This window comes from Suricata suricatta, chromosome 14 (assembly GCF_006229205.1).
Source record: "Suricata suricatta isolate VVHF042 chromosome 14, meerkat_22Aug2017_6uvM2_HiC, whole genome shotgun sequence".
NCBI lineage: Eukaryota > Metazoa > Chordata > Mammalia > Carnivora > Herpestidae > Suricata > Suricata suricatta.
In genome coordinates, this window is record NC_043713.1 from 81,274,447 (window position 1) to 81,301,817 (window position 27,371).

Consider the following 27,371-nt stretch of genomic DNA (forward strand, 5'->3'; position numbering starts at 1 on the left):
GACCCCCGGAGGGCGCGGGCGGAGCGCGCCGGGCGGGGAGCTCGGCGCCCGCCCGGGGGAGGCGGCCGGTGATGGGGCGGGAGGGGAGGGTGGGGGGGAGGCAGCCTCTTCGAGAGGCGTCGGCGCCGCCACTGCCCTGCCTGCAGCCGGCTCCCGGGCCCGCGGAGCGCTCGCTGCATCTCCCCCCCAAGTCCGGGGTCGGTGTGCCGCGCGATTGCACTTGACTTTGGCTTTTTGCAAACTTATCAATACTGACGTAACGTGCTGATCAATGCAGAGGGAAGTTTGGGAGGGGGGTGCTGCGGGAGGCCGACGAGAGGAACGCCTACACCCCCCTGCTTCGCACCTGTCTACCCCCCACTTCCTACATTGCATACTTAAAAAAAAGTTAATAGTTTGCGATGCATTTTTTTTCTTTTGCAATCAGAGGACACACACGTGCCACGGGCTGCCACCGCTCCTCCGCCTGCTAAGCTTCGGATCGGAGGGTAGCAGCCCGCAGGTAGGGCCGAGAAGACTCGCTGGCGGCGGGCTTGTGGGAGCCTGCCAGCCGGCGGGTGGGAGCCGCCCGGGGGCGCCACTGAGTCGTGGGAAACATCACCACTGCCGCGCGCAGTTTCCAAGCCATTATATATTGTTATGATTATTATTGGGGGACGGCGCCTTAGTCAGAGCTCAGGCGAGGGGGTGGGGGCAGGCTTCAGGAATTCTTACAACTTATTATTTGGGGGTCTAATTATAAGGGCTCCTCACAACTTTAGAATGGGAGGCCCGTTTACTGTTAGGATGATTATTGGAGGAGATTCTTAGCCAAATCTCTGGAGCGCTTTACCCTCCCGCAATGGGTTGGCTTTTATTATTTGTATTGAATGGGTTAGCGATTGTTGTTATGATCTGGTGACTGTAGGGGCTTTGGATTCTCAGCAACTAGCTGGGGACCCAAGGTCCTTTGGAGTATGAGGCTCCTTTATTATGATTGTCTTTTGGGAGATGGTCTTTAGCTCAGCTAGAGGGAAGTTCCTGTATTTTGCAATTTCTGACTCTGGACAAGAGGGGTGACTAAGTTTCTTCCTTTACATTTTTCCTTCTTTTTGCCTCTGTGCAGTTCCCTCCCAACATCCCACCCCCAGGAGGATCTCAGACCCCCAAAACTCCTCTATCACCAACCCTCTTACCCCACCCCTGCTACTGACCCTGGGGTCACTCTCCCCCTCTGGCATACCCCCTGCCAAATCCCACCCCACCCTCCCCCTCTCCCCCCAAAAGGGCATTTCCTCCCTTTTTCTCTGATCAAAAGATTTGCTTTTATAGACAGCAAATGGAAATTACATTCTCTTTTTATGACCCAGCTTGGACTTCTGACATCACTCTTGGTCTGGGACAATAGATCAATACAGAAGGTTGTAAAAAAGATAAAGTTTAGAAGAGTTGTAAAGGAGAGAGAATTGTGATGGATATTTTTGATGATTTTCCAATATTTGTGTCTTGGAGCACGTGCTTCAAAGTCAATTAAAGTTTTTAATGTAATGTAAATAATTGTTTCATAAATGCTTCAGAAGAAGGTGTGATCTTTCTGAGCAATCACTTGAGCTGTTTAGAAAAATGTAATGTGATTTAAACAAGGATACAGTATTTCTGTTACCATCCCCGTACATTTTCCATGAGGCCTGGGTAAATATATTAATGCACAATTTGAGAGACTCGTAAGACCAAAAGTACAGCATTCACCAAGATGTAATGCATTAGGCCTAGTTAGCAATTCCGAGTGGCCTGTTTCCTTGCCAGATTAAATTGCACGTGATATGGGGTTTCTCTCGGCTCTCGATAACTTCACATTTAAATTACAGCTCTCATTCTGCAAAATGAATTTAGGGAAATTTCATAACTATCACATTGCAATTTTTTTAAATGGCTACATTTTCTCCTGAGCATCTGTAAAACTTGCAGCTTCCTTATCTTTGAGTCTGGTTTTTAAAGACCTGTAATAGAAAATCTGGAGTGAGTGTGAAACCTTTCAAAGCAATTTTTAACAAACCAAGGTTTTGACGAAAGATTATTGTAAATTTATGTCTGACTTTGCAGTCATGGAATCGCTTCTCGGCCTTTTGGCTAAGATCAAGTGCAGTCATGGAATAAACTGACGTTGTGTACCTCCTGATATGATGTACTGAGAAGGACATGACATCGCTTCTGTGACATTCCTGCCAAAAGTGTATAATCTGAATCTAATTGTGAAGAAATATTAGACAAACCCAAATGGAGGGAGAACTCTAAAAAAAAGACTATTCTCTTTAAAAATGTCAATGTCACATGAAACACACAGAAAGACTAAGAAACTATTCCAGATTAAAGAAGGAAAAGAGGCTTGACAAGTGATTAAAACGTATGATCGGGGATTTTCTTTTACTATATAGTGCATTAATTAGAGCCCATGGCAAATTTAGAATTAAGTCAATAGATTAGATAATGGCATTGGAGCAATGTTAATTTCCTGGTATGCAGCTATATAACAAAATAGCCTTGTTTTTAGAGAACATAGTGAAGTATTTAGGGGTAAAGGAACAGACGTCATGTCTGCAACTAATTCTCAAATGGTTCAGGCAGAAATAATATGCATATATTTGTTTATATCTAATCTAGAGAGAATGATATAGCAAATGTTACAAAATGTAACATTTGAGGATTCCAGATGAAGTATACACAGAAATTCTTCCTAATTTCCTTGCAACATTTCTAGGAATTTGAAATTACGTCAAAAGAAAAAGTTAAAAAATTATGTCTGACTTTGTTTCAACTGTTACACACTACTGGGCTTCAGAATAAAAATTCCGCATGGAACTTTTCTACTTTCCTGACTGACACAGGCTGCACCTTTGACCGAGCAGGAAATTGCCACAGCAAACATGCTTACCGAAGAGCAGCAAGAAAATCCAATAATTCAGATTGTTTTAAGTCTGTGATATTTTTAAATGACTTAATGCAGTGGGTCTCTGAAGAATTCCGACAATTTTAATGGTAGAAACTTGCAGTCCCACTGAGGAATGGGTTGCTACATAAATACTGAATGATTGTGTCTTTCTGCCTCGGCCGAAACATATTAGCTTTGCCTAGTGGCTTATTGCTTTATTCACAAAATAAATTTCAGCCGTCTCTCCCCACCATATTCCAAGAGCATCGTGAGCCCGTGCCTTATTAGATGTGAGGGCTTATATTCCAAAGGCATCTGTTACTGTCTCAAGCTCAGCAATAATGAATTAAGCAGTTAAGTGTTTACCCCCTAAACAGAGTTAGCTGGGGAAATGATATTATTATAGGTGGTCCTTAATGAAAGATGGTAAACCAGGAAACACTCTTTCAGCAATCAGCCTTGGATTTGAGAACTGAAGTACTAAAATATTAAATATTTTTGTGAAAAGCTGTTTTTCATACTCTTAGCACACTCTCCCTGCCCCAAACACACACACACAGAGATATAAAAAAAACTTAAATAGCTCCCTAGTTGATTCCTTTTTCTCAAAGATTCACACATCAAGATGAACATATAAAAAATTACAATGTTAAAGAAGACACCCTCTCTCCACCCCAGAGGAAGCAAAGTGTGGCTTGGGATAGACTATCTTTGAAAGCAGAAGCAGAGAGAGCCAGATTCTTTAGGAAATTCATAAACTGTGTAAGAATCCCAGGGAAGATAATGGCAGGTCCTCAGCCATGAACATAATGATATGCGAAATCCCCAGCATCAAAGCTGAAACAAAAGAAAATGTCCTTCGGTAGCTCTGCACTGCCCACCGCAGCTGCCAGGCAGGGAGAAAGACAACTAGAGACTCCAAATTCCTCTGGAAGCGTTAGACAGCCCTTGGAGAGGAGTAAGGGACATCAGAGTGTCTGGCTGACACTAGGTGTACTCCTGGAGGCAGGCTCATGGTTAGGTCCCACTCCAGACGCTGGAGTGACTATCAGGACCAAACTACCAATTCCTTGTGTGCAACACTCCTGACACAATGCTGTCCAACCACTATCATCAGCACCTACTGGTTGTTGGATGTTTTATAAATAAATCATTAGCATAATATATTGTTAGGAGCAAGACTCTGGAGCCATACTGTCTGGATATGAATTCCAGCTCTGCCACTTATAAGCTCTGTGGCCTTGAGCAAGTTATTTTACCTTTTTGTGCCTCATTTTGCTCAGGTGGACAATGGTGCTAACAATTGTACAAAATGATGAGGATTAAATGAGTTTAATCTATGTGAAGCACTATGTAAATGTGCTATTATCAAGCAGCTGCCATTGTTACTGGCCTCACAATGGGGCAGGGATCTGCATTCCCAAATTGCAGGTGGAAAAACTAAGGCCCTGAGAGATAAATGGTCAAATGGTTGTGAAGGGGCAGAACCAGGACAGATACCTAGGTTCACTCACATCAGTTCTGAGGCTCTTGAACTTGCCCTGTCTGTTATGGGGGGAAATGGGTGGAAAAGCAGATGTCCAGAAAGCAAGAGCTGCAGCCTTAACCGTGCGCCAACTCTGATTGATCAATCAGACTGGAGAGGGACAGTACGAGGACAGGCACCCTTTGCCTGACTTCTGTCCAAGTTACACAATAGTGTAGTAATTATGTGCTGATTATTCTCATTTTTGCCCCTCTTCCCCATTTACTCCCCTCCCTCAATGCCCCAGGAAGCTGACCTCCGTGGACTACATCTCCCAGGCTCCGTTGCTCTCTGGCTTCCAGTTGGATTTGGCCAATGGAAGGCCCGGCCTGGTAATAAGAAGACAGGAGAGAAAGGTTGGGGGATTTATTTCCCAGTTCTCCCAGCTTCACTGCAGTTGTGACCGTGGTTAGGTCCTTTTGCAGCCATAGTCCTGGTCAAGTTGTCCTGCTCTCACCGGGCTCTCTCCCTCCCCATCCCTCTTCAGCTCAGGGGTGGAAATGGCTTCCTTACCTCTTAGTATCTGGGTGCCTCAACATTCTCCTGCCCACAGCTCTGTAAATAGTCTCATTTTAAAATCCCAGCTGAGTGTACCTTATGGGACCCTGACCTGCCATGGAACACTATTCAGTTATTAAGAAATGTAAATGCTATTTATGTGTTGAAGTGAAGTGATGTCTAGGATATAAGCTAAAGTGAACAGAAGCAGGTTATAGAATATTATGAAATAGTCCTATCTCTGCTTAAAGTGTGATACTTAGGAATAAGTTAAAGAAAACACAATATCATAGTTAACAGACATTAGTTCTGGAAAATGGTGGTTTAGAAGCCACTTATAATTCCACATCATTATCTTAATTTCTTTTATGATCACCAATTACTGTATCATGAGGAATCTTCATTTGGTTGGGGTGGGAGGGAATCTATTTTCTCCTGGGACCCTGACTGACACCACAGAATACCACATCCATCTGAGATGTCCATGAAAGAAGATCTGACTAAATAGAGAGCTATTCCATGTTCGTGAGCTAGAAGATTTAATATGGTGAAGATATCATTTCTGTCTAAATCAATCAATAAATTTAAGACCATTCCAATCAAAATCCCAATAAGGTTTTTTACAGAATAGGACAAGCCCATCTTAAAATTTTTATAGAGATGCAAGGGCCAAGAATAGCCTGGGCATTTGAAGCATAATATGGTATGGGAATTTTTCCTATCAGATATTAAGACTAATTATAAAGCTATAATAATAAAGAAGTGAGGCAGAAGGCCAAATAAACTCAGGGGGGCAAATTAAAAGCTTAGGAATAGATTTACACAAACATAGAATGGATTTACACAAATACATGGCATTTGTTGCTGGCATTATAAACTAATGGGGAAAAAGACAGACTTCATTTTCACTATGGTGCTGGGCCAACTACCTACCTATATGGGGGGAAAAAATCAAATTAGATCCCTACCTCACACCATCCACAAAAATCAACCCCACACTATGGATTTAAAGAAAAAAACAACATATTCTTTTTTTTTTTTTTTTTTTTAACAAGAACAGAAAACAGTTTAACTGAAAAAACTGAAAATTATATCCTTATTAAGCTCACTTTACTATGCAATGTCTGGGGTGTTTGTTTGTTTGCTTATTTGTTTTTTTAAGCATCCTAATATCTCTGCTCATGTAATAGCCCAGGGTCCCTTTCAGAGCTGTACCTATAGCCAGAACCAGGACTGAGTATCTTTGAGCATCCCCAGAATGAAACACCACTTGGCAGCTTCCAGGAGACTTAGAAACACCAGCTAATTGGGAGTTTCCAGAGCTCTGCTCTGCACCGGAGCAGGCTCCTCTTCAGGCACACGGCTTTGCTGAGGCCCTGAGAAACTGGCCCTTGGGTGGGAACCCACCTTCCAATTCTGCATCCTATTTTAGCAGTGGAGTGTGCAAACCAGACAGTGACCTAAGACCTCCAAGACAACCACCATGAAGTTAAGGGAACACATTTGGCTCTCCGTCTCTCCCAGATCCCACATATCTGGCCTGAGTGTCCCCATTTGGCTCCATGCCCACTAGAGCACTGATTAGTCTGTCAGCTCCCAAGGATCACCATAGGTCTTTCCTGTGCCCTAAGAAGAACCCAGCACCACCACCAGCACTCCACCCACCCAGATGAAATTCCACAAGCTGTATCCCTAAAACCTGATGAAGAGTATAGGTTGTTACTGCAGATTTTCTTTAGGGACAGGGCACAAAGCACTTAACATCTTAGCAATCCTTTTTGCTTCTTTCTTTCCCTGAAGTTCCCCTCATTAAAGCAGCCACTCCAGTCTCTATTTTCAATTTCTCTCCCCTCAAACTGCTCGTCCATCTTCTCTCACTCATCGCTCACTCTTACTTGCTCTCTGTCTTCCCTGGTGCCTTCTCCCTCTTCCTCCATTTCCACCCCACTCCCTCTCTCATTGCTTCTTCTTCAAATCTGAAGTTCTCACATTTCACCTAGTCGGCAAAATCGGAAGCCAAACCAAAAAAAAAAAAGAAAGAAAGAAAGAAAAAGAATTATTTTGCTCCTTTGGAGAGATAGGGAGATGTGAATGCTTACAATTTTCATTTTGTCCCTGTCCTATTGCTGCACTCTCATCATCACTGTCATAGTGGTGCCTATTATGCGCCAAGGACCTCTCTAACATTCTCCCTAAATCTCACAGCTATAATCGCTGTGCCCATTCTGCCAATGAGGAAGCTGAGGTCAGAAGGACTGCTTAGCTTGCCCTAGTTCACGCAACAGGACAATGGCTGGGCATGGATGGTTTGGAAGCAGAGTGGGAGAACGCACCCTTTGTAGCCTTGCTACTGATGACCCTAGCTTTACGTTTTCCTGCTGCCCCACTTCAGCGCTGGAGGGAAGGAAATGTAGGTACTTCTAGAAGATGCCATTCAGACAAATCATAGTCAACAGGGGCTGCGTCACCCCAGGAGTAGTCCCTAAGTTACCATTCTCTCAGCCTCCCTGGAGCTTCCGATTTCTCCGCTCTTGGGTCCCACAAAACAAAGGATGATCCACTTGTCCCACAGGACAGGAAAATAATGGTAATGCTGCCATTTATTGTCTGCTTTCCACAAGCTGGGCTCCTTCTGCCCATTATCTAATTTCCTCCTTGCAACAGCACTTGGAGGTAAGAATTGCCATTTCCTCCCCTTAATAGCTGAGGAAATAGGGGCTCAGAGATGGTAAGTGACTTGCCCAAGGTCATCCAGCCTACAGGCAGCTGAGCTGGGGGTCAAATCCTGTTCTGTTTGATGTCAAGGTTGAAGTTCTTAACCCTGAACACCACACCCTTCCGTTTCTTAGCTGCCTCTAAATTTCTGTGAAGCTTTGCATTCACTTTGAATTTTTGTTTATTTATTTATTTAAGAGAGAGAGAGAGAAAGTGTGCAAATGCAGGAGAGTGGAAGAAGGAGAGAAAGAGAGAGAAATTCCACGCATGCCCTACACTCAACACAGAGCCCAACATGGGACTTGATCCCATGACCCTGGATCTTGACCCAAGGTGAAATCAAGAGCCAGATGCTCAACCCACTGAGCCACACAGGCACCCTCACTTTGAATTTTTGAATTCACTTCCCAGCTGGTGAGAGGATCAGTCAGGGTTGAAATCCAAAGCCCTCTCTCCCTTGTACCCACAGTCTCTAGCCGTACTCTCTAGACTTCAGGGGGCTCAGGGAAAAGTCTCCAGAAGCTCTTCTTTGAAGGCTGGGTCCCCATTCCTTCAACCCCAGAAATCTCTGTGGATCCCTCAGCACCTCAGGCCAGGGCCTACCCTGCCAGCCATGTACTCCATCCCCTTTGTGCACACACACATATCTGTGCACACATATATTCACACTTGCTCTCACAAACATTGTTTGCATACACTTCTCGGCACACTCATGTGCACACACACATGCACACACACCTGTGTGCTAGTGCACACATCCTTCCGTGCACATTTAAGCACAAGCCAGAAACAGATTCTCTGGAACACACCTGTGTGCTCACATACAGGTTTACACAGCCCACGTGTGCGCACGGGTGAGCACACTGTGCAGATCTGTGGGGTTGTGTGTGCCTGCTGGTACCTTCCAGGGCGGGGCAGAAAGGCCTCTGCTGGGGCCTCCTGGAGCCCGGCCTTTGGCAAAAGCCCCACCTGGTGGACACTTGGTGTATACACTGAGTGCCCAAGGGACCAATGAGGCTCTGGTTAGCACCCAGGCTGGCTGGAAATAAGTGAGTGAGCCCAAAGCTAGACTCTGAGGAATCCCCTACCCCTTTAGAGTTGCCTTCTCTCCTCCTATTCCCTTCCCTTGCCAAAGGTAGGAAGAAGAGCATTGGGTCTGCGGAAAGGAGCTTCAATTACTTCTCTGCCGCTTACTGGCTTCTCTCCCAAGCCTCAGTATGCTCAGCTATAAAATGAGGGTAAAATCCTCAAACAGGTACTTGGAAGAAGCAATTGACATCATGGACACAAAATCAACTGCTATACATCTCAGGGTCGGACAGCGTAGAATGAGTCTGAAGTCAGACCTGGGTGTAAATGGAGGTACAATTGGGTCTCCTGGGTGGCTCACTTGATTAAGCATCCGACTTCAACTCAGGTCATGATCTCACAGTTGGTGGGTTTGATCTCTGGCAGCTCAGGGCCTGCTGCGGATTCTGTCTCCCTCTCTCTCTGTCCCTCTTCCACTCATGCTCTCTCTCTCAAAAATGAATAAACGTTGAAATAAATAAATAAGTAAATAAATGGAGATGCAACTCATGGCTCTTCTGTTCCTAGGTGAGTGCCCTTGGCATGTCACTCTCCTCCAAACCGCTTCCCTTAACTGTAAAGTGGGGGAAACCCCCCAACAAGGTGGTTGGAAGAAGCAAACCACATCACAGAAGTGAAGTCCATTACTGTCTCTATTTCTTGCAGACCAAGGACAGGAATAGTTCAGGGGTGATAGAAGCAGGGCTGGAATCCGAGGGACCCCAGTTTAAAGGGTTTTTTTTATGTTCTTTATTTATTTTTGAGAGACAGAGAGAGACAGTGGGAATAGGGGAGAGTCAGAGAGAGAGGGAGACACAGAATCCAAAGCAGCCTCCAGGCTCTGAGCTAGCCGTCAGCACAGAGCCCGACGCGGGGCTCAAACCCACGAACCGTGAGATCATGACCTGAGCCAAAGCTGGACACTCAACCGACTGAGCCACCCAGGCGCCCTGGGACCCCAGTTTAAATTCTGCTTCCAATCATGGTTCTGGCACTTGAGAGATGTGACCTTGAGCAAGTCACTTCCTTGTCCAACCTATTTCCCTGTCTATCCAGTGGGGACCTCTTAGTGTTAGGGGTGAGAATTAATGAGAATGCATGTAAGGAGCCCAGCCTCAGTAAGTGCTCCACAAATGCCGACTTCCCCTGTCAGCAGGGAGGTTTGGGGGAAACAAGTGATGGCTGGAGGGGAGGGTAACAGATGACCGTCTAGAGATCCATATAATAGGTATATAAATTACAACTAACTACAATTTAATCATGTGCTCTAGGAATTAACTCATTTAAGGTCACAACAACACCATGAAGTAGGCATTATTATTATTCCCATCTTACGAAGAAGGACCCTGAGGCATGGAAACCATGTAACTTGCCCAGGGTCACAGAGCCAAAAAGTAGATTAAATCCAGGCAGAGTCCTCTGGATAGCTCCCATTCCCTAAGCCTACAGAGCTGTCCCATCACCTCTGACCCCCTGTCTCTCGTAAGTCTGGAACCTTTCCCAGGGGCTGAAGTCTGGTATTACAGGGCAAGTCCTTCCCAGGAGTCGCTCACGGTCCCACTCTTCCTCCCAACCCCCAGAGAGGCAAATGGCCACAAACCCAATGTGTGTCCTGGAGGACTACGGAATTAAGGTAATCTCAGGGAGGCAACAAATGCAATGGAAATAAAGCTAATTAAAAAGCATCTGCTAATCATGGGAGCCCATGTCAGAAAACTTGCATCTGTTGGAGGTTGCTAAGTGGCATGAAGGTGGAGGGAACCTGGCTGGTGAGGCCTCACCCCACTGCTGAAGCATCACCACAGAGTGGAGGGACAGATGGTGGCTCAGATAAGAGATGAATGTAAAAGAGAGATTAGGTAAAGGAAATTGTGTGCTCCACATTTTATTTAAAAGTCAGTCACTGGGAAATGGCTGCCTGATGATGCTGGTGACAAAGGAGTCACTTTTTGATACAGCAGGGTTTGTGGCTGAGCCCTGAATCAGTGGCTGCCTGGCTGTGTGGCTTAGATCCAGGCGCTTAACCTCTCTGGGGCTTGAGTTTCGCCACATGATCTGCTCTGGCTCACAGAATGAAGTGGAGTTGTTGGTGTGCCAGTTCTGAGCCTACATCTCAGGATACATTGTGTTCCCACTTGCCCTTTTGCACTGTTGCCTTTTTCTGTGTAAAGAACATGCCTGGGCCAGCCACTGGTCCCAGGAGAACGCAAGACTCAAGGGTAGGGAGGAGGCTGACTTCCTGATGACACGGGGAGGAGAGCAGCCCCCTCCCAGGAACACTTGACAGGATCATCCCCAGGCTACAAAACACTTGTCTCATGGTGAGCCACTGGGGCCTAAGCATCACTGCAGCCAGCGGACCTAGGGCTGTCCCACTGACAGGCCACACCCTGCACCCCTTCCTGAGCTAGTTCTGTGCTTTCACCAACCTCAGCTTCTCCTCAAAATCACCCAACCTGGATGCCATGTGGCTTTTGCTCTCATGCCATGTGCGAGGTCCCAGAAATCTGATGAGTTCCCCTATTAGGTCATCCAACTGCCCTGAAAGGACCCACTTTGACCCCCCAAGTGAGGTCCCCTGCTGTCCCCCTAAGTGTTCTTGATGGTCTCACCAGTGGTTCTGGGCTGGGATCCCAGCAGGTTTTGCACTCCAGCCAGCCAGTCGGGATGCCATGTGGCCTTGTCATGCCACCTAGAACCTCTAAAACCTCGTTTTTCACATCTGTGAAAGGGGAGTGCTGCTCCCTTATTGACTCAAGAGTGGTGGCATGAAGATCCGAACTGTGAAAAGTAGGAGCCCTGCTGAAATAGGGGCTGTCATGTGACTCGTCATTCAGTGCTGACTCTTAGGAGGCATCACTGAGAGAAACGGAGAAGAATCCCATTTCCTTTGCTTCAGCCTCCCTTTAACCTTCACCCTGTTTCTCTTCCTTGTTAAGGCTTCGAATGTCAACTTATTTAGCAAGTTGCTGTTTCAAAAAAAACACAAAGATTTAAATATCCTGAGACAGCCCTGCCTGAAAAGATTCCTTTCTAGAGTTCCACGTGACAGCCCTGGGCAGGCATGTCACAGAGGAGGGTAGTCAAATGACCAATAAATACCTGAAAAGCTCAGTCTCACTAGTGGTTGGGGAAAATTCAAATTAATACCACACTGTGATACCATTGTGCACTCAGATTGGCCAAAATTTTGAAGCCAGATAATAGTAACAGTAGAGCAACTGGAATCCTCCTGCACCGCTGGTGGGGGTGTAACTGGTACAACTAGCTTAGAAAACAAGCGGGCATAATCTGACGAAGTGGGAGACTCTCATGCCACATGCCTCGTGCCCCAGCGATCTGTTCCTAGGGGACGTGTTCCCCAGGAACTCTTGCATCCAGCAGGATATAAATGATGTGTATCTTTCTATAAGATTGTTTACAGAAGATTGTTCATAACAGTAAAAGAACAAAACAAACAAAAACAAAGGAAAAAGGTAACAACCCAAATGCCCATCAATAGTAGACTGGATAAAATAAATTGTACTGTGTTCACACAATGGAAATCTATAAATGGGGGAAATAATGATTCAGAACCACACTATTCAACATGGGCGATTTTCATTGTAACACTTCTTAAAGACAACAAGTTGCAGAGGACAAACAGTACAATACTATTTATGTAAAATTTAAAAGTGGGCAACACTATACCGTATATTGTTTAAGGATTCATTGTTTGGTCTTTTGACAAAAGCCAGTGCTAAAAGTGCTGTGTGCCACTTAGCATGTGGCTCTGGGAACCTTTCATTTTTCTGAACCTTGGTTTCCTTTCAGGGTTACTGGGAGGCTGGCTGTAAAGTCCTATAGCAGACATACCTGGTGCACCGCGAGTTACCCAGTAATTGTTGAAGATGACTGATTATTTGGGGAAGTTCCAATTTCCAAATGTCCGTTTTCTTTTCTTTTTTTATGTTTTTTACTTATTTTTGAGGGACAGTGTGAGCAGGGGAGGGTTAAGAGACAGAGGGAGACACAGAATCCGAAGCAGGCTCCAGGCCCTGAGCTAGCTGTCAGCACAGAGCCCAACGCAGGGCCTGAACCCACGAACCGTGAGATCATGACCCAAGCTGAAGCCGGCGCTTAACCTACTGAGCCACCCAGGCGCCCCCCAAATGTCAGTTTTCCTAAAGCAAGGTGCCTTGGGGCCCCCTGAAAATAAGAGTGTCGAGGAGGGCAAGAAAGAAGCTATTGTACTGAGTGCTCATTTTTGTAGTCAACACACATGCAAATGGTAGTATCTGGACTAAAAGAGATGCAGTCCCTGCTCACATCATGTTCTAGACTAAGGCCTTTGATATCTTGTACAATCTTCCCTTCCCTCTTCTTCCATAATAGATTTGGATGGTCAACTCACCAAAAATTACTTGTTTTTCCTTGATGGCAGGAAGGTATTAAACTCTTTCTAGTGTAGCAAAAAATGAAAGAAACATAAAACAGCTACATTTACTTTTTAAAATGGTATAAACATGCAAACCCTTTCACACAAATGCTCCTTTGCTACTGTTCTCAGTCAGGGCTCTCCAGAGACTGAAGCAGTAGGAGACATACATAGTGAGAGAATCACTGCAAGGAACTGGCTTATAGAGCAATTGGGGGGCTGAGGAGCCAAGTCTGAAATCCTTGGGATTTCGTCAGGAAGAACAGACTGGAAGTCTAGGGGGAAGTGACTGTCCACAGGAGGAATTTTCTTTCCTTCAGGTGAGTCTCAGCCATGCTCTTTGGGCCTTTCAGCTGACTGAATCTGACCCTCCCAGATGATATAGAATAATCTTAGAGCCAACCGATCACAAACTGCAATGGCAACACGACACCCAGGTTAGCGTGCCGACATTCAGGCACTCTCATGTAGCCGAGCTGACGCGGCAAGCTGACCGCCACCCACGTGCCGTGTAAGTTCTCTGCAGCACCCCCAGGTCGGCTCCGCTTGTGGATTGGCACATGTCATCACTGTGTCAAGGCTTTTTCAGCTAAGCTGCCTCCCATCTGATTTTGTCTGGGTGTCAGCTTGAATCTGCTCTTTTTACTCTGTCTGTGAGCCTAACACCACGGCCTCTCATAGCTCTGGATCCACAGCCTCACAGGGTCATGGCCAGAGGCGAAAGGAAGGGGCTGATCAGCCAAGGGCAGCAAGGGCAAGGGCCTTGCCCTGGATGCAAGGGCAGCAGGTGGGTGGCACACGCATGGACACCACGGGGTGGTTGTGAGCTGGGCCCAAGTATACACAGCTCTGTACGTTCCAAAGTGTAGTCTATGACCTTCCAGATATTTCTAGGGCATTCACAGAACATTCTATAACTTCGAATCCCATGGGGAGGAAGATGGCTATCTCTCAAGTGTCACTCTAAAGGCCAAGACTCAGTGAGGTGCTGGTATATCTATCACACTTCTGTCTCCAGCAAAAAATCTCCCTTTTGCTTTTATTTTTTAAAACAAATTTTTAAGGTTTATTTATTTATTTTGAGAGAGAGAGAGAGAAAGCGCACATGCATGAGCTGGGGAGGGGCAGAAAGGGAGAGAGAGAATCCCAAGTGGTCTGTCAAACCCACAAACCACGGGATCATGACCTCAGCCAAAATCAAGAGTCAGAGGCTTAACCAACTTAAGCCACCCAGGCGCCCCCAAAAATCTCCCTTTTAAATAGACAGCAGCTCTTAGGCTGAGCTCCTCTGGCTGAGTAAATTCATTACTCTAAATGTATTTATTTATATGTAGCCATTTTCTATTTATGGCAAGAGATGACAAATTTCCATTTAGAATGGTGATAGGAAGTTTCCTTTTACAAAGACATTTAATGATGTAAAAAGTACGCTAAGTTAGAGATAAATATTAAGTAAATAGTAATATATGGTACATAGATACAGCCAAAATTGTGCATGTGGATGCGAAGGATTAAAGAATTGTTCTGGGTGATGACCTTGGCTTAGACACTGATGTCCCAAGTGTAAATCCAGGCCACACTCATTATGTAAACTTAGGCAAGATACTGAACATACCTGAGTCTCACTTCCTCATCTGTAAAATGGGAATGATGATACTCATCATCAAACCTTATAATATACTTCATCCAAACCCCTTGGGACCAGATGTATTCTGGAATTCAGAATCCTTCAGATTCTCAGAATACCATATACTGTATTTTATATTCAGGGTCTAGGCAGCATCATGTGGCCCAGCACATTAATATTTCTGCAGCAAAATGTATGACTATTCACATTAAGGAGTGGTTTTTTTTTTTTTTAAGTCTACACATTGCACTAGTCCTGAGCAGATTTTGCGGTCAAATGTTTGCACAAACTTGAAAATAAAAACTTTCATATTCCAGAGTTTTGGGGATTAAGGATTGCACATAACAGACTATGAGCCTGGACCAGCCTCCTATGAACTGGACAGGGCACAGACAAGACTAGTGAAGCTTAAGGCGCCTTAGTCAAGCCCAGGCAGTGAGGTGGCAAAAGGATCAGGGGCTAGGAGGGAACATTTAGAAAGAGGAGAGAGGCAACCAACAAAACGCGCACCAGTCTCAGGAGAGATTATAAAGAGACTACACAGCTCCCCAAGATTTCTTTGATTTCTCCTCCCCTAGGATCCAACCCCCTCCCTTCCTTCTCCTTTTCTTCCTCCTCCTTCTCTTGCTAGTGCTGCGCCTCCCTTTGCCCTTATAGGTGTCTGGCCTCAGAGTGGACATGTGACTAAGTTCTAGCCCATGAGATGTGAGAGGAGATCTACTGAAGTGCTTATAAGAAAGGTTTCTGTGGACATTTCTGTGCCTAGATGTGATGCCTGGTGCAGGGGCAGCCATATTGAGATCGTGAGGGGATGTAGGCTGAGGTTAAAGACCACACAGAGGATGGCAGGGTAGAGAGTTGATGTCATGTAGCCACTAATCACACCACACTTGGACTCACCTACCTCTGGACTTTTTGTATAAGATAAAGAAAGCTCATTATAATTTTAGCCAGTTAGACTTGGAATTATCTCTTACTTAACAGTGGAAGGGTATTATTTTGGTTATTAAGAGAAACTATAAATCCGGAAGATGAGAACATATGGGGGGGGGTCTCAAGTTACAAGATTGGATACAACAGGGGCAGATTTTCAAGAATTTAATACCAGATAGATAGCACGATGGGCGGGCGGGCAGAGGGTTACTGAGAAAGTTGGTGTGGGCTGGACTGGTAAGGACGGTTTCATGAAGGAGGTGGAAAACTTCCTCAAACTTCACTAAAAACTTCTTGGTTCCATTTCCATATTTTCAGTAGAGGGCAAATGACTCAGCTCCAGCCTAGGAGCCCCCAAATTCCTTCCCAGGACCACAGATATTTCCTCAACCAGGAAAGAAAGCTGGCTGGGCGGGTTGGGAAGATTCTGGGTAGACGCACAGCCTTAGCAGTGTTCTGGGCTTGTCTGGCCTTCAATGTGTGATTTTGCGAGTTGGAAACGAGAAGATTATAACTCAGAATGGCACGCGGGTGTGAAGCCGACTGCCTTGCCAGCTATTTGCCTGTATTTAAAACACATATGGGTGATATTTTTAAATATCTTTGCTGTGTGATTGAAAAACATTGCAGTTGCTACTTCGTGGACGTGGGTTTTTATGCAAACCCAGGGATGGAATGATGAGTGTATGTTGTACCTACGTGGGCTTTGCTGGAGAGAATGTAAGGACAGAATGGCACAGGCTGCATAAATGTCGGGCTGAGAATTGGGGCTGGGCCATTCAACATTTAACTTGGGTGCAGGGGCTGCTGGCAAAGCTCCTTGGTTGCCTCTGAGATCCATCCCTCCCCACTCTCCCTCCGAGGGGGTTGGTGGGAGTACTCACCCCAGCTCTGGGAGTAGACATACAGGCAGGGCCTGGCCAAGTGATCACTCTAGCCCCTTGGCCCCAGTGAGTGGTGGAGGGGCAAGCTCGGGTCCCAGGGCAAGCCAATCAGAGTCACTCATGCCATAGGTTTAGGAACTACTGGGAAATAAGCACTTCTGTCCTGCTGGCGTTGCTAATCTGAGAGGAGGTATACCTGGAACTTCCCAAGGCCATCTTGGTCACCAAAAATGTCACCTCTCTCAGGAGGAGAGCCTGCTGGGAATAAAACCATGGCAGTGGAAAAGAGAGCCTGAGAGATGGAGAGACTCCTGGAGCCAGCCATGCCTGAACTCTATCCCTCGACCCTTTTTTCAATTAAAAAAAAAAATGTGTAGTGGTTGCCAGAGAGGAAGGGAAGAGGGAATAGAAAGAAAAGGTGAAGAGGATTAAAACACACAAGCTTCTAGTTATAAAATAAATAAGTCATGGGATGGAAAGTACAGCATAGGCAACATATAGTCAATAATATCATAATAACTTTATGCAGTGAGAGATGGTAACTACGCTTATTGTGGTGAGGGTTTTGTAATGCATATAATTGTCAACTCACTATGCTGCACACCTGAAACTAATATAATATCAGGTCCACTCTACAGCATAGAAAATTGTGGTAAAATATATTCACCGTAAAATGCCATTTTAACCATTTCTAAGCATAAGACTCCCTGGCATTCATTACATTGACATTGTTATGCAACCATCTCATCACTTACCTATTTCCAAAAGTTGTCATCACCCCAAACAGAAACTCTGTACCCATTAAGGAGTAACTCCCCATCCTACCCCAGGACTCTCAATTTCATATTTTTGAAGTGTAATATACATGCAGTAAAATTCTCTTTTTACTGCGGTTCGCGGCGTTCTAACAAACAGAGTCATTTACCCGGCACCACAGTCAAGGCGCAGGCCCGTCCTCACCCAGCTCCCAAAGCCCACGGTCTCCGCCTAGTCCGCTCCCTGCTCCCCCTGCACCCCAACCACCTGGAAACTTCCGATCGGTTTTCTGTGCGTGAGGTTCTGCCTTTTCCAGAATGGCGTATCAATGAAATCGCACGGCGTGCGGCTTGTGACTCTGGCTGCCTGCACTCAGCGTAAGGCCTCTGAAGTTCAGCCACGTCATTGGCATATCCGTTAATTCCTGCCTTTATACTGCTCAATTATCATAATAAAACATTATACGACTCTACCTCAGTTTACCCTTTCACCAGTTGAGGGACATTTGTCTACTCCTCTACTCTGAATCAACCTGAGGCTATCCATTCCTTTTCTTTAAGCCGTCGAAGTCGGGTTTCTGTCACCCGCAACCAAAATAATCTTAACAATATACTGGGAGAAAGCCACTTCCTTTCTCAAAAATTACTACTTTCGTCTATAAAACGGGAGTGTATTACTCACAATGGTTTTGGGTGTAACAGATATCTTGACTCAAAACTGACTGAAACGAAGAGACAATTATTACCTCACATACGGGAATCCTCAGGTAGGGCTCATCACGTGTGGCTGATTTGGCGGCTCAACACCGGATGCTGGCACTTTCCACCTCTTCGCTCTGAGGTGCCCCGGGGTTTCCTCCTCAGGGGAAGCAAGATGGCAGCGGCCGAGGCGTTGACAGGACGTTTTCTTCGAGGGCTCAGGAGGCTTTGCCCAGAAGCCCCGCCCAGCAGGTTTCTCCTCACATCTCATTGGCCAGAATTGGGTCACATGCCCACTCCCACCTCAGTAGCCGAGGAGTGGGGCGGGGCACTCACAGGGCCTCTCACCTACAAGAACAGCCTCTCCGCTGCTACAGGGGTGTTGTGAGGGTCAAGGGAGGTATCAGCTCCTGGTACCTGTGCGGATTTAGGCTTGTTACAGCTCTCTTGGACATTGCGAGGGAGTGTGGTACAGATCTTCCCAAGCCTGAGACGATCAGGTGACATTGGCACCGGTAGGAAATACTGAAATAGTTCTGGCCAATGCATTTGAATTAGTCACATGCTTCTGGTGGCAATGGATAGAAACAGAAACTGGCCTCGGCCCAAAATTAGCTTACACACATCTCATTGTTTACTGGAAAGTTTAAATGGTGTGATGGGCCCCAGGCATAGCCTGGAGGTTGAATTTCAGACACTGTCCTTCTCCGGGCTCTGATGTCTTCTATGTTGGCTTCATCCTCAGATAGGCATATTTCCTCCCGTGGAAGAGATGGCTGCCATTAGCCCAGGCTTCCATCTTCCCCCCAGCTTCTCGTACCCGCGGGAAAGAGAAAACCTCTCCCCAAGGGTTCCATCAGAAATCCCAGGGAAGATTCTCATTAGTCTAGGTGAGGTCATATGCCTATGCCTGAGCCAATCGCTTTGACTCTGCTAGGTGCTGCCCAGATGGCCTGCCCAATTCCCAAGCTGGGGCAGAGTGGAGGCCAAGAGCATAAACTGGCCAAAGGAAAACCTGGAGGCTGCTTTCACAATAAAGGGGAATGGTATTGGGGCAAAAGCAACAGTTCCCTACAGTCTTAATTTCACTGGGAGAGAAACTTACACCCAGTAAGGGTAAGACATCAGGTGTCACAGCAGTGGCTCCAACTCAGGAACTCCACCTCTGAATGAACTGCCTAGCCATGACACCAACCCCCAGTGGGTGCCAGGAGGATGGGTGGGCCTGTGATTCCCTAATAATGCCCACTACAAACTCTTTCACTCCCCAACCTCCCTCTCCAATGAGGCTCACCCACTTTTCTCACCTTGGGGTTTGGTCTACTTTGCAGCTGAACTACAGAATGTTAGGGAATTCCTACAGACTGAATTGTGCCTTCCCCCCATTCAATATTGAAGCCTTAACTCCTAATACAGTGTCTTTGGAAGATAATTAGGTTTAAATGAGGTCATGAGGGTAGGGCAGCCATGATGGGATTAATGTCCTCAAAAGAATAGACACTAGGGCTTGCTTTCTCTCTCTCTTCCCTCTCTGCCATGTGAGCACACAGCAAGAAGGAGGGCTTTCACCAGACCCGACCATGCTGGCACCCTGATCTCAGACATCCAGCCTCTGGAACTGTAAGAAAATAAATGCCTGGTTTTACATGTATGGTATTTTATTACAGCAGCCCAAGCTAATATAGGGATGGATTTAGAGCAACAAGCATTGATTGGGCACCTGCTGAGTGCCAGGTCCTGTGCAGGATACTAAGGTTCATTTGCTGGGTTGTAGACCACGGAGAGTTTGGAATCTAAAAGCGATGTTAAAGTATTAATAATGGATCCCTTCCATCATTTCTGTAAACTTTGAGCTCACTTTTACTTAAGAAAAGAATTTCCAACTCAACCAATAACCTCCTGCACTTTCTTCCTCTCTCCATCTGTCTCTAGAAACAGAATAGCACGTAGACCACAGAACTTTGCATCCATCTCTCCATACTTATTTCCGTGCATGCCAAGAGAAAAAAAAATGACAGCTATAAAGAGATGGCAGATGCTCTTAAGTGCCCTGTGTTCAGAGTTTTCCATGTATAACCTCATTTAATCTTCCAGCTACTTCATGAGGCAGCCATTATTAGCCCCATTTTCCAAATGAGGATGCTGAGAGGCTCAGAGTGGTGGAGTGACCTGCCCGAGATCACAGAGCTGGGAAGTGGAGATGGGATTTGTACCTAGGCCCCTCTGATTTTCATGTCCACGTTCTTACCCCCATTGAATCTCCTTGGCTAATCAGTGCTATAGATGGATTCACAAAAGAGATACTCATCCAAAGCTGAGACATTAGGATGACCTAGATTTCTCCATGATAAGGACAGCTGTCACTGAGGAAGCTGGCTGTGACATGAATGGATGCATTAAGAATTTTTATTGCCTCTGAAAGAGATAGTAATGATATCACTTCTGCTATTCATATGAGCCTGCAGTTGTTGAAGCTTTACTCTGTGCCAGTCATTCCACATGTTTTAACTCTCTTCCCCTCACAATCCCATGAGTTAAGTCTAGCATCACCCCATCTTACAGATGAGAAAACTGAGGCTCACTGGGACTAAAGCAATGGGTGAGTGAATGAAACGAGGGTATCTCACAACCATAAATCTTTGAGGGAGGAGTAAATTTTCCAAAGCCCTTGAGGTACTAGAATCTTGCAGGTCTGTATTCAAAGAGAAAGGGGCAAGATGGGAATTGGGAACAAAATTCTCCTCTCATAGAAGGAAGATCCTGCTTGGCAACAGAGATCTTGGGAAATGCCACGAGCTCTCCCCTAAACCCTCATGGTCTGTGGTTGGATCTGGAAATCCTGGAAGTTTCCCTGCACTGAGAGCTGATAGACATGGAAGAGAGCAGGCTTTAAGGGAACCTCACAGGAAACGCAACAATACCCATGCATTGTGGGAGCTGCAAATGGGGTCCTCAGCAAGAGGGAGTACAGAGATGCATATGCTCAAGATGTTCTGCCATCTAAATGTGCGTAATGAAAAAAAATTTGTATAACATGTGATAAAATAGGTCTGCGAATTCAGCCTTAAAAAATCATGTGCATCTGGGTATTGTCCTGAAGGGAAAAAACACAAATTCCATGTCCAGTTTGGTGCAGTTGGATGAGGGGAGTGGTTAAACATTTATTATTTGATTTTGTGTTTTTTACAAAGATAATACACATTCATTATTAAAAATTCAAGAAATATATAAGTAATGGTGTAGCAGTTAGGAATGCTACTTGTACAAGTAACAGTAAACCCAGTAAACTTGGCTTAAAAGACAAGAGTGTACTGTTAATTAGCAGGAAACCTGAAGGTAGGAGGTTCTGGGCTTGGTTAATGGGCTCAGCAGTATTAACAGGAACCCAGATTCCTTTGATCTTTCTGCCCTGCTCTACTCTTGTGTTGGTGATATCACCCTTCCTGGTCCCAAGATGGCTGCCATAGCTCGGGACATCAGGTCCTCATGTCACAGTCCAAAGCAGGAAGGGAAGGGGTATGATGAGGCTAAAGAGAATCTTGTCTTCTTTTATTAAATTTTATTTTCTTTCCCAGAAACTGTTCCCTTCATCCACAAAGTTGGGTGGACTTCTGTTCAAACTCTAACTCTCCCCCTTAATCTCTCTGAGCTTCCATTTCTGCATCCTGGAAATGGGAATTATAGTAGTGCTTTCCTCATAGAGTGTTGTGAGAATTAAATGAGAAAGCATGTCATTGTGTATAATAAACACTCAGCAGGTATGTGGGTATCTTCTCTTTGTCTGTCCAGATTCATCCTTCTTTACCTTCCTCCTGCTGATTCTGTGCTGCCCCAGGATTGCAGCAATGGTCTCCGTATCCTCTGGCTTCGGGGTGATTTGACCAATGGAAAGTGTCAACAGGAGATGGGGAGGGAGCAGATAAAGGTCAGGTATTTATTTTTCTAGCTCCCTCTCTGTGAGATGCCAAGGGAGGCCGAGCTTCTCTACTGCAAGCTACAGCTTCTCTCTCTCTCTCTCTCTGCCAGCTGCTCCCTCCAGGTCCCAGTAATGCCCAGATGGTGACAGCTCCCAAGGTTACTAGTCCCAGGGGCCGCACCGTTGCTTTTCTTAAACCTGCTCTCACCTTAATAAATAATCTCTTTATTAAATTCATCTCAAAATACCAGTTTGAGTGTATCATCTTTTCCTTCAGGCATTCTGACTAATTCAAAACATTAGCTTTTTTGCCATAAATTGTTTGCAAACTTCAGTATTTTATTAGTAGTGACAAGTGACTTGTGTCACCCCTCATGATTAAGAATCACCAGTCTACTTGGTCAAAAAGTTGGTCAAGTGGATGTTCAATTGAGTTGGCTGTTAGAATCATGAATTAATTCTAAATCCTTGGGCCTCCGGCCATATCCTTAGGCACAATATCTTTTAAGTGATAATGATTTTGAAAAAAAAGAAAGAAAAAGACACAATTTCACATTCGCATGCCCTGAACTCACGGCTGCGTATTCTTGACATCCTTCAGTTAAATGGAAAACACCAGGTTTTGAAACTGTATTGATTTCAGTGGGCATATATTATTTTACTGTAAGTACCAATGTCTGTTGTACTTAATATACAATGGATTAATTTAAAATGCATTAGTTTAATAAAAATGCATAAAATAGAATAGAATTGCATTAGCTTCAATAAAAAATTCAATTTCATAAATATTATCTCGTGTTAAAATGCATTGATTTCCAGGAAAATATATTGGTCAAAGGTAATTTACATTGGTTTGAATGGAAATGCACCAGTCGGCATACATATGTATTAGTTTAGTCAAACGTATCCAATTGTGTAAAATATCGGTTAGGCTGAAATGGATTCTGATCCTGTTGTTGTCGTTGTTGTTTAATTCTTTTTCTCTGAATAAATATCTCCCACACTGGCTTTAGTGTGGCCCAGTTCACTTGAAGGAATGCAGGTGGCTGAGCCTGAGGAACATTCTGGTAACCTATGGGTTTGTGAATGGATGTAGAACTCCCTTGGTGGCAGGTAAGGGACGCTCATCTTCCCCACTGAGGCCAGGTGTGGGATATGAGCTGGAGATCCAAGCAAACGGCCCAGAGGTAATATGTCCTGTCCTCATAAGGACTGATTGGAGCTCCCCCCAGACCAGGAAAATGGTTGTAGGTCTTGACGAGGGCCAGAGGAACTAGAAAGGAGCCTGTGATCTGGGAGCAAATGGAGACCAGAAACAGAAGGTGAGGTGGACCCAGAGTTCAGGGTCAACAGAACAGGATTATAGCTAGGGTTCTGGGGTCTACTAGGCTTGGGTTCAAACTTTGAGCCTAACACTTCTTCTGTGTCCTTGGCCAAGTCACTTAACTTCTTTGAGTCTCCAATTCTCCCAGGCATTGTACTGTTCATGTATTGATTCATTTAATCACCACCACACCCCCATGGTACAAGTTAAGTGACTTGTTCCAGATCACAGAACTAGCAAGTGACAGAGATTTGAATCCAGAGTCTCCATTCTCTGCTCCCAAAGCAGTCATATCATGGCCATTAAGGGAAGTACCCCAATCCCTGCTCTGCAGTTTCCTAGGAGCCTTTGAATAAGTGACTTTGCCTCTTTGAGCCTCAGTTCTTTGATCTGTAAAATGGGTAATATGAACATCATCCATCTCCTAGGGCTCTCAGCCTACTTAGGACATGTTAAAGGCACAAAAAAAACCCACTCTACTCCTGAGATCATGATTGCACTAACTTGGATGTAAACTTAAAAATATATAAAATAAATAAAAAAGAAAAGGCTCAACAAACAGTAGACCCTCACCTCAATGAAAAACATTCAATGCATTTTTGTGGCTGGACTCTTCAGAGCCTTTACTATGCTGATGTGGCCCTGGAACCTCTCAGAGGGGAATAAGTAGGTGGAAGCTTGGAGAAGGCTGAGCTGTCAAGGTCAGAACTACAAGAGGGAAAAGAGAATTAGAGATGGAGAAATTGCACCAGCTGAGTAGTATTTCCCAAGTGTGAGGTCCCCTCCTCCCTTGTGATGTGTGAGCAGCTTTTGTTCTCAAGAAGACATTTTTCACAACTTTTTATTTGGAAAAAAAATTGTAGCAGAAGAGTTGCAAGAAGGGTGCAATGAAATCTCTGAACTTCTCCAGATTCACCAAATGCTGACATTTTGCCACATTTGCTTTATTTCTGTGTGTGTGTGTGTGTGTGTGTATGAGTATATGTGTGTGTGTGTGTATGTGTGTGTGTATATGAGTATATATGTGTGTGTGTGTGTATGAGTATATATGTGTGTGTGTGTATGAGTATATGTGTGTGTGTGTGAGTATATATGTGTGTGTGTGTGTGTGTGTATGAGTATATATGTGTGTGTGTGTGTGTGTGTGTATACACTTTCCCCCCTGAACCATCTGTGTGTTAATGCAGCCACTACCACAATCCTTTACACACACAGTCTGGTACGTATCTCCTAAGAACCAGGTCATCCATCCTCTTATGTAATTACTGTACAATTATCACATTTGAGAAACTTAACATGAATGTAGTTCTAGAATCTGAATTTCAGGTTCCACGTTCCAAGTACACCAACTGTCCTAAAATTGAACTGTATTTTGTAGCATTTCTTTTTCTAGTCTAAAATCTAATCCAGGATCACACAATGAAATTACTTGTCATATTTCTTTAACCTCCTTTAATCTGAAACAGTGCTTCAGCCTTCCTTTGTCTTTCATGACCTTGACATATTTGAAGAGTCTATTTTGGAAGCTGTCCCTCAGTTTGGGTTTGGCTGATGTTTTCTTATGATTACATTCAAGTTATGCACTTCTGGCAAGAACCCCATCGAAGTGATGCTGTGTTCTTCTCCGTGCATCGTTTCAGGAGGTACGTAATGGCAGTCTGGTTACTGGTGTTGCAAACTCTGACCTCTTGATATGGGGGTGTGTGTGCCAGGTTTCCCCACTATAATATTTTCCCTTTGTAATTAGCAAGAAATCTGTGGGGGAGATAACTATAGATAAGACTGTGCCAAGTTAAACATTAAAACATTTTAAAACTTAATATTTATGTATTTATTTTCATGTTACATTCCATTCCGGCAAAGGAAAATTGCTATTTCATTTACAGTAGTAGCATGGTTTCCTTCTCCAAAACGCATATTGAAAATGAAAAAAAGGGGCATTTGGGTGGCTCAGTCGATTAAACCTCTGACTTGATTTTGGCTCAGATCATGATTTCCTGGTTTGTGAGATCAAACTCCACACCAGACTCTGTGCTGACAGCATAAAGCCTGCTTGTGATTCTCTCTCTCCCTTGCTCTCTGCCCCTCCCCTGCTTGCACGATCTCTCTCTCTCTCTTAAAATAGATAAACTTAAAAAAAAGAGGAATCTTAAAAAATAGTGAAGAAAAAAAAGGAAAGTGAGTCCATTTGAAGAAAAGTATAAAATAAGTGAAAATAGTGGAGGTTCACAAATATGGCAAAATACATTGAAGTGTGGTACTCAAACGGCTGTTGTAGAGACCCAGGGCAAGTGCGGAACCTGCCACTGTAAAGAGATGCAGCTGAGCTGCAAGGGTGGGGAGGCTCATTCTGGGGGTTATCAGAGCCTTAGGGTGTCTCCCGAGGTGTCGTGTTCCCCAAGGCCCACAGACCTTGTGGCTGGCCTCTGTTTGGCCCTACAGGCCTGGGGAGGTGGCCCTGAGAACAGTTACTTAGTCCCCCAGCCGGCACTGCCAGGGAAGCCACACACTGATCTGGAAGGTTCCAGAAATTCAGTGTGAATCCTGGTTCATGGAAACCCACCCAGCAATCCATATAGACTGGGGCCCTGCAAAAAGAGTCCCTTCTAGAATCCATGCATGGGCGACACAGAAGGCAGACCAGGTGTTGCTCTTCTGGACACAGACTGGGTGGGGGAGTCTGGCAAAGAAGGATGAAAGCATGAAAAGGCAGGCCCACCAAGGAGGTGGCCAGTGGCCAGTGAGGGCGTAGGAGGCTGAGGAGTGGTACTTTTGAGGGAAGGTCCTGCAGACGGAGAGGAATGATCATATGTGATTTAGCACCTGTTCTTTGCGTATTGCAGGCCCCAATACTTCCTGAACTCAGGTCTGAAAAGCGGCTTCTTGGGGAGCCTGGGTGGCTCAGTCGGTTAAGCCTCCCACTTCGGCTCAGGTCATGATCTCATGTTCGTGGGTTTGAGCCCCACGTCAGGCTCTGTGCTGACAGCTCAGAGCCTGGAGCCTGCTTCAGATTCTGTGTCTCCCTCTCTCTCTCTGTCCCTCCCCCTCTCAAGCTCTGTCTCTGTATCAAAAATAAACAAAACATTAAAAAAAAAAAAATAAAAAGCAGCTCCTTGAACTCAACAAAGACTGTCCCTTCAGCCCTAACCAGGGCTTGAGACTGTCCCAGAAGCTGCCCACTGGATGCCCCTGCCATGCTGAACTCTATTGCTAGAATCGAGTGGGTCTGTGCAAAAGCCAAAATTGAGTTAATTCTAGGATTTTGGCAAAATCAAGAGTAAACGGATTCACCCTTTGATTCCTGAGAGGGCCATTGGTGAGGCACAGGTCTCACCTTCAAACCCCGGCTCAGTGCCAGCCATGAGGCTCAGGCACACTCACCCCCCTCTGGAGGCTCAGTCTTCTCATTTGTAAAAGGGGATGATAATATTGCCTACACCCTGGGTTGTTGTAAGGATCACACGAGGGAAATGAATAAAGAGCTTGGTACAACGCCAGCCACGTTATAAGCGGCCGTTGGATTTGTAGCTATTGTTATTGTTGTTGTTAATCAGACCAGGTACTCAGAACAGCCCATGGACAAGTCATTCAGGTGAGCAGGAGCTCCTTGAATGTAGGTGGGACTGATTTTGTGTTCATCTTGGCACCTTCAGCACCTCCCAGGGCCCGGCCTAGAGGAGGTGCATAGTAATGATTGTTAGCAAGAATCATCCTAATTGCTCATATTTCTGGAGCGCCTCACTATGCTTCGAGCCCTGGCTAAGTCTTCCACCTGTATTATTGCATCTAAATCTCCTAGCCACCCTAGGCCCTCACACACTGCCGGTGGGAAATGGAAATGGTGCAGCGGCTGTGGAAGACAGCGGTTCTCAAGGTTTAACGTGAGGTTACCACATGACGTGCAACTCCATTCCTAGGTATCTACCCCAAAGAACTGGAGAACAGATATCCAAACAAATACATGTATATGAATGTTCAGAGCAGCGCTATCCACAGTAACCAAAAGGTGGGAACAGCCCAAGTGTCCATCAGTTGATGGTGGGTCAACAAAATGTGACCTATTTCGACAGTGGACTAATGTTCGGCCATAAAAAAGAGAGAA

The 27,371-nt window shown here is 45.2% G+C and overlaps 1 protein-coding gene and 1 long non-coding RNA gene across 3 annotated transcripts in view; one reads left to right on the plus strand and one right to left on the minus strand.

Moving 5' to 3' along the window:
* The window catches only part of CUX2 (cut like homeobox 2), a 273,824-nt gene extending 255,590 nt beyond the window's left edge, over window positions 1-18,234 (minus strand). The window contains exon 1 of one of the 2 annotated variants that reach the window (XM_029922230.1): window positions 18,077-18,234. The gene's annotated coding sequence lies outside the window, so the exon portion shown is untranslated. Of the gene's footprint in view, window positions 1-17,535; window positions 17,567-18,076 lie in introns of those variants that run through there. The other variant, XM_029922231.1, reaches the window with a different exon arrangement.
* Window positions 18,098-22,195, plus strand: LOC115277829. The gene is made up of 5 exons (XR_003902532.1): window positions 18,098-18,281; window positions 18,967-19,145; window positions 19,580-19,649; window positions 21,819-21,959; window positions 22,056-22,195. It is a non-coding gene; the product is annotated as an uncharacterized LOC115277829 (long non-coding RNA).
* The last annotated feature ends 5,176 nt before the right edge of the window (window positions 22,196-27,371 follow it).